Raw genomic sequence first — 13,725 nt, forward strand, 5'->3', positions numbered from 1 at the left:
TGGGCAGCCCATTCCAATGCCTGATAACCCTTTCAGTAAAGAAATGTTTCCTAATATCTAACCTGAACTTCCCCTGGCGTAACTTGAAGCCATTGCCCCTTGTCCTGACATCTGTAACTTGGGAGAAGAGACCAACCCCCGCCTCTCTACAGCCTCCTTTCAGGTACTTGTACAGAGCTATAAGGTCACCCCTCAGTCTCCTCTTCCCCAGACTGAACAACCCCAGCTCCCTCAGCCTCTCCTCGTAAGACTTGTGCTTTCCTATCAACTTTCCTATCAACTACAGGAGAAAATTACTGGATCAGACACGGGGCTCTTCTCTCGCCCTTTCTGCTCCACATCCCACAGGTCAGAGTCACCCTGACAAGGGGCTCTGTTCCCTTCCACCCACTTGGCCAGCTGCAGTATTTCGCCAGCAGCCACACGCAGGTTACTCGGGACAAGCCTTTGCTGGTGCTGTAAGAGGACAAGTCGGCCAAGCATCACATCTCCAGCTGGGTCACACAGGCCCGGCCAGGTTAGGAGGCCCTGACACCCAGAAATTAAAACCATCCTTTGGCCAGGGAGGGAGGGACAATGTTTTGGGCTGGGATGTCACGTATTAATAGGGACACAGCAATTTTCTGCCAAAGCTCAGGATTATATGTCAGAACGGCTGCAGAACTTCTCCCTGAATTTTTACATTTCTGACCCTCACCATGTATGCAAAGAGGCTTTCTCTCCTCTCAGAGCAAAGAAACCCAAGTTTTTGTCACACAGAGTCCCGTGGGCTCCAGCAGCTTCCCCTGACACCACACCTCCTCTGATCAGAATGCTCCTGTCCTCCCCAGGATCCCTTCGAGGGAGGCAGGGTGGGAGATGCTTAGTGCTCATCATGGGTCATCAGCAAGCCCAAAGGCCAACAGCGTGGTTACAGTGTCACAGAGATGACAGCACTGGGAAAGCACCTGAACAAAACTCAGGAGTCACCAGCAGTATAAATGTACATGCTTAAATCAGCCTGTCACCACTGAAAAGATGGGGTGCCCTACAAGTCCCGGGAGCCCCTAAGAATGCAGCAATAGCCTACGTGACCCCTTAGAAAAGGCTGGCTCCCTGCTGTAGCCCCCAGGAAAAGGGGAAGCTAAGGGATGTGCCCGACACCCTGTTAGAGCAGCCAGGGACTGCTTTGATTTGGGCCAGACTCTAACAATTTCCTGGCAGCCACCGATTTGTGACTAACAGAGGGGTAACACCCCATCTGCAACACCCCCCTCGAGCCAGGCTGGGGAGAAGAGCAGAGACAGCCAAGCTGCCCTTGCTTCTGACATCTCTCCCACACCCAGGGGATCCCTTGCAACTGCCTTGTGTTCCTCTTCGGCAGCCCAGGTGGCTAAGAAGAGTGGCAGAGAGTCCCTTCAAAGTAGAGTGACAAGACCTTGCTGCCTCCACATAGCATGTTCCAGGTCAGCAAGCTGGAAACCATCAGCAGAGAGGAAGCAGTTTATTCACCCACCTTTACGTTCGTGGCACGTTTCTGCAGCACAGGGGATGCCAGAAGACAGGACGAGAACAGAGAGGGTTTGGGGCAACAAGAGATGGAGAAGTTCAGGCTCTCTCAGTGTTGATGCTAAGCAGCAAGAAGTACACGAAGTTGATGCTTCTGCTGAAACAGCTCCTGGTTACGAGGACAAACACACAGAGCACGACTCTGAGAACAGGCCATCTACTAAGCTGAACACAAGATGTTATGGTCTCCCAGAGCCCTGAACCAAGCCTTCCATTTCTGAGTTTCCCTTTCTCACAGCAGCTCTGTGCCCACTTCGTGGTGCTTGAAAAAGCAGAGCAGCCTCCAGGCTGCTAATTCAGATGACAGCTTCAGTGACCCTCATGGAGTACTCCCTCGGACCAGCTTTCATCTCCAAGACAGAGCCCAATGAAGCACCATGCCTTTGTTTCAAAAATCATATCCAAGGTCATCTGATCTAACATAAAGACCAGATGTGGAATTTCTTTAAACAAAAGCTTAGATGGGGGAGTACGCCTGTGCCAGGGGATGGAGCTGAATGGTCAAGTTTTAAGGGCTACACTGCCTTTTCTGGTCGGTAACACAAACCTGAGTTTGCTAAAATTGGAAAAGCCCACCGTGTGGTTCGCAGCTGGCGCTCACCCTTCCTGCAAGCTGGAAACCCCTATTGTCTCAGCAGCCCTGATCAGCCCCCTGCCCTCGGCAAGGGGATGCTCTTGTTGACTCAGCACATCCTGCAGCCCTCCAAACACCTCCTGGGTGGGCCGGCCGGCTGGCTCACCCCGTCTGAAGCTCAGGGTGGAAACTGGCCAGGTCCTTTTTCCACCTTTGCTGTGGGGAGGAAAACAGAGCTGTCTGCCATCCACCCCCTCCCTAGCTTCTTGTGCTGGACCCTCTGGTGCTGTGCCCCACGGGGCACCCTGAGCAGACGACATTAAGCAGAGGGGCCAGGACAGCCAACAGACTTGGGCTTCCCTGCTTAACTTCACATGGAAAATCCAGTTTTAGCTAGGGCAGGCATTGAAAAGCCAACTTCCCTCTTCTGTCAAGGCAAAAACATGCCTGCAGGCACTTGGGAGACTGTCTCCTCTTCTGCATTTTGGAGAGATCCTCCCTTGCAGGCATTGCCTTTAACCCTCCACAGCCTTCACAGGCTCAGAGCAGGTTGGAGAGGCCCAAGTGCTGGCTGCACCAGTCACACTGCAAATTCAGGTGCCATGTGTGGAGGCAGCTGCAAATGCAATATTGGCACGGGGGGAGAGGGGAGAACCAAAACCAAACCACCCAAAAATCCCAGGGCAGAAGGCCTGCACAAAGCCTACACTACTGGCCTCCTGGCTCCCAGCCTTGTGTTCAACACTTATTCACCCTGGGATACAGTTCCAGTTTTCACTCTCGTCTTAAAGCTCCCCGTGAAGTTGCTCTCACTGACTTCCACAATTCCTTTTCTCTCTGCCCCACTTCCAGCGGGGACCTCAACCACTGCTGCCTCCCAGCAAAAGGGTCTCCTACGACCTTTGTAATTCAACACACTGGGAAAGGCTCAATCCCTTCCCTCTATTCCTAGCCCAACACAGGCCTTAAAAGCCTTCTTTGTTCCGGCTACAGACCCTATCCCACAACCCTGGCTTAACCCTTAGGGCACTGCCTCAAATAAAGAGTGCTTCACAGCAGCAAGGCAGGTCGCAGCATCCCTGGGAAGCTGGACCTCCGGCTACAAAAGAGCTGTCCTGACAATCTGCTGGTGGCTTGGCAGGATGCATTAGATACACACAACGATGCAGGAGGGTGCAGGGAGATGTCTCTGACTGTCATCCTCATGAGTACAAACCACTACCAAGATGTACATGTAGGGACCCTCTGCCCCACACCACTGCAGCGACATGGGCATGGGGTAGGCTCGCAACTCAGCAGGTTTTTTCCAAAACACACTCCATGCAGGCAGATTTGGGGCCACATGGAAGGAATAGGGGTGAGGAAGGAAGCAAGGAGGACTGGGAACTCCCCTTGTCACTCCTGCAAGGATTCCTCTGCTCCTGCCCCCAGGGACAGCCATTTCTCCATGCCCAGGTGTGAAGCAGAGACAGCGAGGGATGCCATGCCGTTACCTCCGCAGCCTGCACGTAGGTGAGAGTGCAGTGACAGCACTCCTGACCCTTGCCATGTCTGAGATAAGCTCAGACCCACACCCCGAGCAGCAGCCCATAAATCACATGTTGGAGGAAGCCGTGCCATGGGGCTGTCTGTAAATCATACACCCTGCACATGGGAACGAAGAGGGGATGGAAGATACAGCCAGCCCTCCCTGCCCCAGCGTCATCCCTGGCACGGGAGAAGGCAGTAGGGAGCAAAGACTGCTTTGTGGCATCCAAAAATGCCAGCTCTGCAGCTGGGATGGAACGCCCTGAAACACCAGCTCCATGGCAGACCGAGCAGGCTTGCACCACCGCACCCCAAAACACCACCCCTGCAGACAGGATGGGGTAGGGCCACCTTGCAGCACCCCAAAACGCCGTTTCCTACCAGCTGCTGTCACTTCCCCTCTGCCCCTTTCCGGTCCCGTTCCACCCCTCCCTGCTCCCCAGGCCACAGGGAAACCGAGTCACGGTGAGCTGTCCCTGCCCCGGGGAAGGAGGGCAGGTGGGCAGCCCCAGCACTGGCCACAGCTGAGTGAAGAGGGCAAGGGTGGTACCCACACCTCTGAAAACCCCAGCAATGGGGAGAGATAAAGGTACCCTCATGTCCTGCACTAAGCAGCTGTCTGCATCACGACCTTCCTCTGGTCCCACCTCTCTCAAAAGCAGACGCTGGACCCCACTCTCCTGCTGGCCCTATGGACTGCACCCAGCTCTGCTGGGCTACTTCTGGCCCCACAGACTGACCCACATACTCCCCAGCACCAGAGGGGATGAGCTCTGCACCAAATGCACATAACTTAGCATGGCCCAGAAAAGAAAGGTAATGCCACATAGGAAAAAAAAAAAAAATTACAGACCCAGATAAGAACATTATAAACCAGAAGAGCAGCCTGGCTCCCAAAAGGCTGGTAGGGGACTGGACCCTTGAGAGCGGGTTGTTGCGTTCTTTACTTTACTCAAACACATGAATCTTTCTAAAGACTTGGACTCTCTGGTCCAGCTCTAGGAGCTGATATGTTCCCAGGTACTGACTTTGTCCTTTCTGTGTTCACCAAAACCCTTTTGAGGGCCAGCTCACCAGCTAAGCCTCCCAGGACCAAGTCCACAGCAGCATTCACCCACACCAGCATCCTTTAAAATCCCTATGTTGGGTGCGGTAGCAAATCACCACCCATCTGTCTACCTTATAGGCAGAGAAGCTAAAGATAAAGATTTGCCGATTCAGGCTCTGGGTCAGACGGTTCACTGACATTATTAAAGTTACAAATTCTTTTCTGCATTTCTCGAGATCGTAAGGAGATTAAAAGCCCAGCGTTGTCCGGTTCAGCCGGGCCACTGAATGGGAAGGCAGAGCTCGAGCTCTGCAGAACAGGCACAGCTACGATGGACTGCTCATCTGCAAACCCCCTCCGGAACCTTTCCCCAGGCCCGTGTCTCTGGATTGCCTCCCTCCACCTTCCTGGGGACTCTCTGGAAACAGACCCTTTCACCCCTCCCCAGGGAAGCGTGTTCAGGTGGCATTTGCTGTTGTTGTCATGCAAAGAATAACGTTATTGGCAATACCCGTGCCCCAACAATATCTCCCAGGACAACATAATAGCAGATTAAACACATTATCCCCTATCACTTTATGGCACAGTCTTTTCATTTCTCTATTAACACACATCTGAGACATATCAAGTTTCAGGCAGGCTCACTCCAAAGGAAATTCCCTGCTCTTTCCTTACAAGGATTTGCGCAAGCAATACCATTTCTTTTTGGTACCAAAAAAAAGCCCAAACCACCACCACCAAAAAAACCCAAACCAAACCAAACCAAAAAAAACCACTCCAAAAAACCCACTTGGAGGGTCAGTTAAGGACAGAATTTGACTTTTCTTTCCAGATCACCACTTTGGTCAGACCTTTCCCAGGCTCTGGAGGGCAGCATTCTCACTCCTGCTTACTGGGCTGCAGCTCCATCAGAGGCGTCTGGAGCCGAGCAATGAGGAAGCTTTCAAGGGTGAGATGCCTTTTCCTTCCCAAAAGCGACCAGCACATGAACACAGGCATTTCCTGGTAAACTGTTCCTCCTTGCTTCCAGCCTCTGCTACAGGGGTGGCCTCTGATAGCAGCCTTCCTCCGGAAACACCGCTGCGTTCTGCTCAGTTACTCTAACAGTATGATATTGTAGGGAAACAGAATTAAACAGAGCTGTAATCTATAATAAATCATTCCTACCGGGCTGCCAGGGAGATAGCTGCACAGGAGAAAGAGAGGAGCTGTAAGGTCTGTTTCCTCAAGAAGTCCAAGCCATGAAACAGCCCCTTGGTTACAGGGAACAGGCACAGCACCAAGAGGAACACTTTCAGAGTGTCACTGATTTTTGTGTTCTCTCTATGCAGATTTATCACACGGCGAGGAGAGATCATTGCAAATAGCTTAAGATCCCACACTGTCAACCCAGGGGAGAGATCGGCAGCCCAGCCCCAGACAAAAAGCCTGAGAATATTCTAGTTCCTCAAAAACTGCTCATATATTTAGCTGTTGCTGCTCCTAGAAGATGAATTGAAAGCAAAGCTCAGACCTGCTACTTGATGCTTTATTTTGCTGGCAGCCACAGCAGAGAGGACCTTGAGAATTACCCTCTTTGTCCACCCCTGGCCCAGCTATGCTAATCTCATCAGCAATGCAAACACTGGTATAGAAAGGACTGGAGTGACTGTGGTAACCTGTCTGCTGCTCTCCCTGCACAGCTACAGCGCTGCTGACTGCCAGTAAGAAAACCCCAGCCAGAGTCCAGGAGTTTTCCCCAGGTCTGGCTGAAGTGAAGAGCTGGCTCTTGCAAGCAATTCCTTATCCATCCCCCAGACACAGGGCAATCTGCACAGCCCTGCTGGGCTCAACTGCCCTCTCACAATTTAGGGAATGCAGGTAGAAAACACCCACCGAGTCAGAGTTTCCTCTCGGTCCCAACCATCCCTCGTCTCTCTGCCGAAATCCTCAGCGCTCTTCCCGCAGCAGCATTAAGGTTGCTCCTGGTGTCTAAAGGGACACTGGCCATTTTTTCCAGAGTGACGCTGCTTAGGATGGTGTCCCCATCTGACTACCAGCAGGTATGCATGTCCCAGGCTTGCCTGAGGCATGGGCAGCAGCAAGGCGCAGCAGCACGTAACCCACACTGTACTTTCCAAACTTCAATGCCACAGCTCAGCCAGGAGGAAATCTCTCTTGGCTGCCTCCCCCTAAATGCTTATTCCAGCACTGCCTGTCTTAACTCCTCCCCAAACCGGGAGCAGAGTATGTGACCCCACCGCCTTTGGGCTTTTCTGATCCTCTGCACTGTGCTTAAAAACGTGTAGTATGAGCAGGCAAGCCAGAAAAAGAGGGAGCAGCATTTCAAAGATGACATGGTTGTAAGTCATTGGGTCACAGTGCCCAGAAGCCTGAGTCTTGGGCAATGATCTCGGCAAGTGAGGTACTGCACATCTCGGGGCTTCAGTCTGGAGGAAAGATCACAAACCACAGGCTGTGGAAGTAGGGCCAGAGAGAACTACGGGGTGGCTCGGTGGATTCTGACTATGCTCCTGCCATCATCAGCACCCAAAATATACTCTAACGCCAATTCTCGCACCAAGTGCTGAAGGTCACATGCGTGAAGAGCAGCGTTTGTGCTGCTGACCTGAAATTGCCTCCAGTGCCAGGTACCAGTGCCCCACCTTCTGCTGCGGGAAGGAAGCTCCAACCACTAGTACAGAGCAAGCTGTTCCCCTCTGAAAAGGGAAGGAACCTGTCAGAAGCAGGAGGGGGTGAAGCTCACTGCTGTCTGCCACAGGCGGCTTCCCCAGAGGTTCCTGTTCCAGCTTCCACCCCCTTGTTTGCTCTCCCTTGGGAACATGAGGCTCTGGAGTCCAGGGGACATTTTGCAAACAAGCATAGCCCATTTTGGGGTTTTAGGATGACTGGAACTGTACCACTGGACAGCATTGAGCAGTCTGTATAGATCCTATACTCACCCTAAATCAGAAAGGGACAGTATATCAAACTGGAAATGGTGAAATGGTTTTCAGGGGGATTTCTGAGGCTTGTACCCTGGTTCAGAGCTGGATGGAGTGCTCTTGGCTCAGGCAAGGATTGTGACATTTGTGAGCACAGGGCCGTTTGGGCATCCCAAAGAGAAGCATCCTTTCCCCTCCAGTTCTGCCTGAACATCCTAGTCCCAGGCAAACTCCGGACACGGGCAGTACAGTAGCGCGTGCCACCCCACGGCAGGTCCACACAACTCACCTCAGAGCATCCTCTGAAGGTGGTGGGGCAGGCTCTTTCCCCCCTCATTCCGGGCTGGGCACAGAGCTGCAGGGAGGGCGTTGTATCTCACTGCGAGGGCTGACCTTTGAGAGGTGTAATGAGAGAGGTTTACAGCTCACGCAGCCACCCGTGCTGGGACGGGCGAGCTGTGCTTGCTGCCAGCCAGTCCTGTCCCCCTGGCTCACATCCAGGACTCTAAGCACGCACCACGGATGACAGGTCAGGTCTCAGTCATCCTCACATTATGGCCAGGCTGGAGCCAGCTTCCTGACCTGTTCTCTCCACACAGCAGCACCATGTTCCCTGCTTCCTCCAGCAACCGGAGCCAGCTCTCTACCAGCATCTGGCAAGGGGTTTGCCCAAAGGCAGCTTCAGAAATGTTTAACCTCTCCTTTAACTGCCCCAGAGGAGAGTCTTGGACCATATCAGAGGTTTCACTAGAGGGTCTGCTCTCCGTCAGAGCACAGGTACCCTGGAGCAAGGCAAACTGGCTGTGCGAGGTGGACAGCATGGTGCAGGGCCTGGCACTCTGGGAAGATGCAGGAGCCACTTACATTGATTAACCAAGGATAAGCAAGGGCAGCAGAATGACTTGCTTTCCTCTGTGGTACAGTGAGAGGGCTCAGGAGACTGGTGTCTTTCTGGCTGGGCCTGCTCCGCAACTCAAGGCTTCAAACAGAACAGGTCTACAAAGAGGAGCTGCCTGCCCATTCCCCAGCGAGGGGCAAAAGAGGGGATAAGATGGACAAAACACCCCTGGCCACCCACCCTGAGACTGCTGCCCAAGGAGAGAACGGCTCCAGATGCCAAATTGTCAGACAGGAGCCCAGCGGTGCCGAGCCCATGGCGTGGCTGGGACAGGGCTGCATCAGGCTGCATGTCTGCCCCAGCTGCTTCTCCACCTTGTGCTGCAGAGAACACAGCACGGGAGATGCTGTCAGCGGCGAGTTGCCATAGCAATCCCCCCAAGCATGTCCCCCTGCCTCCCTCCTTTGTCTCCGCTCCCCCAAGCCTTGCCGTCCCCTCCCCGCTGCCCCACACATAAAACAACGCTGCACAACACCCAGAAACCTCAAGCATGCTCTTAAAGGGCTGTTCATCACCCCAAGGAAGGCAAGAGTGGGGGGGGGAAATGTGGAAGACCCCCCCTCCCCCGACAAGCCATCATCCCCACCTGCTTCATGGGCAAAGTGCCTACTCCAGATCCGGGTGCATCACACCCCACCGTGCCTGGTCCTGGGGTGACACAGGAGAGCTGGGCACCCCAGCTGGGCAACCTCTAGGATGCAGAGGCCTCTCTAGCTGCACCCCAGGTCGTGCTGTAGCAGGCAGGGATGCTTCTCCTCCATGGTGGTGACACACAGCCCCTGCCCGGCCCAGCACAACTGGCTGCCTGCACGTCAGAAAGCCCAATGAGCTCTTTCTACCTTGTGGCAGCACCAGGTTTGGTGGCAATGGAGGTCCCAGATGCTTCTTGCTGCAGCCTGGCAGGCATCTCCTAAGTGCCTGCTCTCCAGTCCCAGCCCATTTCCACTTGGGGCAGTTCTGCCTTGCTGCACTGAACCTCACTGTGGCTTGAACCGGAGACAGGATCCTGCTTCGCTTCCTGTCCTAAAAACTGTTGTCTACTGTTGCTACGTGCTGCTAAACAGTTACCCAACCCGGCGGGCAAGCAGAGCTCCTCTCCCATTCACCTCTCCCACATGGGCACAAGATACAAAGATAAGATAAAGGTATCACGCTCAGGTGTGATACCTGCCAATATCCTTCCATGAATGAATTTAATGGCTTACAACTTCTAAAAGCTCTGCTTCCCTCCACACTCTGCCCTTCCCCAGATCCAGTAAGGCCCACCACAACCGGTTACATCACTTGAGGGTTGTAGCAGAAGCTAGTGAAGACTCAGTCCTGATCCAGGATGAGTCACGGAGCTCAGGAGACCATGCAACTTCCTTCTGATACCATCAGCCATGTCTTACACCGGCTAAAAATAAAGATGGGCCAAAACTGAAGAGCCACGTCTTGCCTCAACATGAAACTTAGCAAAGCTCAGCGCTAAGCTCAGCGCTGCTGCAAAAAAAAAAAAAAATTTAAAAAAAAATATCACCTGAGCAAGTAGAAACCAAAAAGTGCAGAGAGGCCAAAAGTCTTGGGTGTACAAACAAGGGAGAGGCCAGGAGGCCTCACCCTGTGCTGTGCTGGGCCAGGGGATGGCAGCCACAGATGCCAAGCAGCCACCCAGCCATACAGAGAAGGCCAGAGCTGGGCTCTCATCCCGCTCAGCCGTGGGCTTTGGAGTATTTCCACATCCAAGAAAGGTGTTTTCTGCACCATACGTGCCTACCCGATACAACAGGAACCAACTCCTGCAAACAGGAGGGAGGCTGCATTTTTGGCCAGGAAAGGCTGGAAAGTGGCAGCCTGCTTGCCACCACGCAGTGCCTGGGCACCCACAACGCCAGGTCCAAAGGGTGCTTGGTGCTAGGGCTAAAAAAAGAAAAAAGGGGTCACACACACATCTGATATGGCTTAGACGCTTTAGGTAAGTGAGGAATTCAAAGTTCTTCCTAATCCCTGGGACACTATGCCCCAGCAAAACCTTCACACACAAGGATATGGGACTCTCACACGGCTCTTAGCAGGGAGCCACCGGATCACACACAAATAGGGGCTCAGAGGGACACCGGCAATGTTCGGAGACCTAAAATTAGCCCCAGCAGATGATCCTCTGCTCCATTCTTGGGAGCAGCGAGAACCAAACAAGGATCCAGCTGTCCCAACACTCCCATGAACAGGATCTTTGAATGCCCGACCTAATTGCAACAGAGATGGTAGAGCAAAGAAGGGATTCCTTGCATAACTCATGAGGAACCTTGGGGTCCATCTCCAAAGGAGGGGGCCGCATTTTCTTGGGTTTTCCAATGGAAAGAAGACCTACTCCTAGATCAGCTGGTAATACCAAAGGGCAAAGGCAGCCCACACATGCTAAGAGCAAGATGGAGGACATTAGCAGACCACTTTCTGCTGAAGATATAACCTCAATTTTGCCCAGTCTTTTGAGTTTGCCAGCAAAACACTCCCAACAGGGGCACTGCAAGTCCATCCAAGGGTCTCCAAGCTGTACTGGCTTCCATATTACTGCCAGCTGTGCTAAACTGAGCTAACGTGGTTAATTCAGCCTGAATACAAGTTCACTGATGTCACCTGGGTTAGGCAATATCCAAACCAGGAAGAAGAGGTTCATGCTATGACCAAGCAATGGAAGAAGTTGCTGCATTACATAGAAATGGAAGATTTGCTGTCCCTGGAGGTATCAAGCCATTTGGTCAGCAAGAGAGCGTCGGGGGAAAAAGTGGATTTGACACTGTGAGCATTGTGTTAAAATGCCTCTTGTCAAAAGGCAGTGGAACCCCGAGAGGATGCTGTGAGCTTGGTGGATGGGAACTGCAAACACCTCCAGCAGAAGAAAGGGCAAACCTGTTCTCTGGTCTTTGCCACACAACAGATCTCTTTTCCATCACTAAGAGAGACAGAAGACATCAGCGTGGACCAGTGATCTGGTTTGAGCAACACAGGACTAACTTCTCCTCTAATACTTGGGAAAACTGCACTTTTAGAAGAACCTAGTGTCTGAATTCATCAAAATATTTGCTTGATAGCCAGTTATGCTAAGTGGGATTCAATGTCTTGGTGTTTTCGAGCCTTGCCTGGTGCAGGGATGAGGAGGAACAAGGCCTGGGCACTTGACCCAAGCTGGTCAACGGGATCATTTCATACCATGAACATCACATACTAGGCCTGGGCACTTGATCCAAGCTGGTCAATGGGATCATTTCATACCATGAACATCACATACAATATAAATTAGAAAGTTTGCTGCATAGTGCTTGCTGATGGCGACAACCCAGAGAACTTATTGCCCCAGTGCCAGACCCCTGAGTCCTTCTATTCCTCCCAAAACCATAGTACTCACAGTGTCCTACATTTGCTGTCCCCTGCTGGGAGTGCACAGCTTCCTACTGACAGAATTGGCTGAGTATAATTCTTGCATATTTTATACTAGTATTGGGATCGATACCGGTTCTTTAGTATTACTGTTAATTATTTGGTCTTATCCTATTAAATCTATTCATATTTCACCCCTCATGTTTCCTTGTTTTCCCTGGTTCCCCGTCCCAGGTATGGAGGGATCATTGGGGGATAGAATAATCGTCTAAATGACAATACATTGTTATGGGTTTTTCCAACAACAAAAAGCAGGTATTAGTGATTGTCACAACTCAGTTGGACAAAATCCAACAATAAAAAGCAGGTGTTAGTGATTGTCACAACTCAGTTGGACAAAAGGGCTGCTCTGCTGCCATTGCATTGTGTTTCTGGGAGTCCTCAGCACACAGCACTGACATGAGCAAAGGACTTCTTCCTTCTGTCCTTTTAACTGCCCAGCTGAATCCATCCTTGCCTCTCTCACTGTGGACACCACTTCAGCATCAGGCTGAAGGAGGAGATGGCCCAGTCTCCAGCTGTTGTTGGACTGGCCCCAAACTCCCCTGGCAGATGCTTTGGAGGAAGAGCCACACAGCCTGGGCAACCAGGCGTCCTAAACAGTGGATTCCCCATGTAACCTCTCCTGGCCAAATCATACCTGACCTCTGGAGTGAGAGAAGGGCTTGTCCTAGCCTCCTGGAGGCACAGTGCTGATGAGGGCTCCCTTCAAGGGACAGGCACTGCTGGATCCCAGGCAGGCGTACAAGCTTCCAGGCACAGGGATGGGGTGGGAAGCCCACAGCCATCTCAGCCCGCTGCTTACCTCAGAGCAGCAAGGGCCTGACCTTCACATTTCTTGACAGTGGCAACACAAAGAGTACCAGCCCTGCCGAAACACTTGGCTATCACTCTAAGCCTCCATTTGCCATGGCCAAAGGCATCCTCAAGCTACAAAATCCTGGGAAAATGCTGGCAGAGCTCAACTAGTTCCAACAGAAAGCAGGGTCGTGCCTGCCATGAGCTCTGGGTGAAGTCTCAGCTCTGTTTGTTCAGGTGAAGGACAGAGAGCAGCAGGGACCAGCAGCTGGGAAACGCTGCCGTTCAATACCCCTGGTAGGCAGGAGGACGAGCGCAGCGAGCGGCACAGGCTGCAAATTCCCAAGGGCTTAAAACACCCTGCCCTTGAGCTCCCAACAACCGCGTGCCGGCTTCAACCCTCTTAACAGTACCAGTTACACGCATCCAGGCTCCCTTCGCCACGCCGCCAGCAAGGTGGGAGGCAGGAGCACCCAGCAAGCCCAACAAGGATGTGGGAGCACCTCACCTGGGTGACACCTGCTCTACAGAGCTGTCCCTACAGGCCAAGGGGAGGAGAGCAAGGGGTTCCTTGGCTTCTTCATACAGCCCCGGTGATGGAAGAGAAACCAGTGATGACTGAATGAGTGCTAACCTTGGTGTAGGGCTGGAGCAGACGGGAAAGGCAGCTCTCAGGTGTCAGCACCCACGGGTTGGATTTTGGGTTGCTTCTTCCAGCTGTCTTGGGTCACCTGGAAAGACAAATGCACAGACACGCGTTCAGCTCAGCTGGCAAATACCCTGCCCATGCAAGAACACCTTCCAAATGCCGGGCAGGCAGTAATTGCTCCTCCAAGCCAAGCGAGTTTGTGGCCTGTACACAGAAGCAAGAGACCTTGAGCACCCCAGCACCTTGAAGATCCCACTGTATCTTTCACCAATACCTAGGCCACCCCTCGATGTACAGCCCTGACTCCCTCCCAGGGCTCCAGCTATTGCCCCATTTCCCTGC

The 13,725-nt window shown here is 52.7% G+C and overlaps 1 protein-coding gene across 5 annotated transcripts in view; it reads right to left on the reverse strand.

Annotated features, from left to right (window-relative positions):
* The window catches only part of FAM214B (family with sequence similarity 214 member B), a 35,789-nt gene extending 22,321 nt beyond the window's left edge, over window positions 1-13,468 (reverse strand). For 2 of the 5 annotated variants that reach the window (XM_014952524.1, XM_014952522.1), the window contains exons 1-2: window positions 13,369-13,468; window positions 1,496-1,657 (exon numbers count right to left, since the gene is read on the reverse strand). The gene's annotated coding sequence lies outside the window, so the exon portion shown is untranslated. Of the gene's footprint in view, window positions 1-1,495; window positions 1,658-13,242; window positions 13,276-13,368 lie in introns of those variants that run through there. The other 3 variants (XM_014952526.1, XM_014952527.1, XM_014952528.1) reach the window with 2 other exon arrangements.
* Window positions 13,469-13,725: the final 257 nt, after the last annotated feature.

This window comes from Calidris pugnax, unplaced genomic scaffold, assembly GCF_001431845.1.
Source record: "Calidris pugnax isolate Ruff unplaced genomic scaffold, ASM143184v1 scaffold220, whole genome shotgun sequence".
In the NCBI taxonomy this organism is placed as follows: domain Eukaryota; kingdom Metazoa; phylum Chordata; class Aves; order Charadriiformes; family Scolopacidae; genus Calidris; species Calidris pugnax.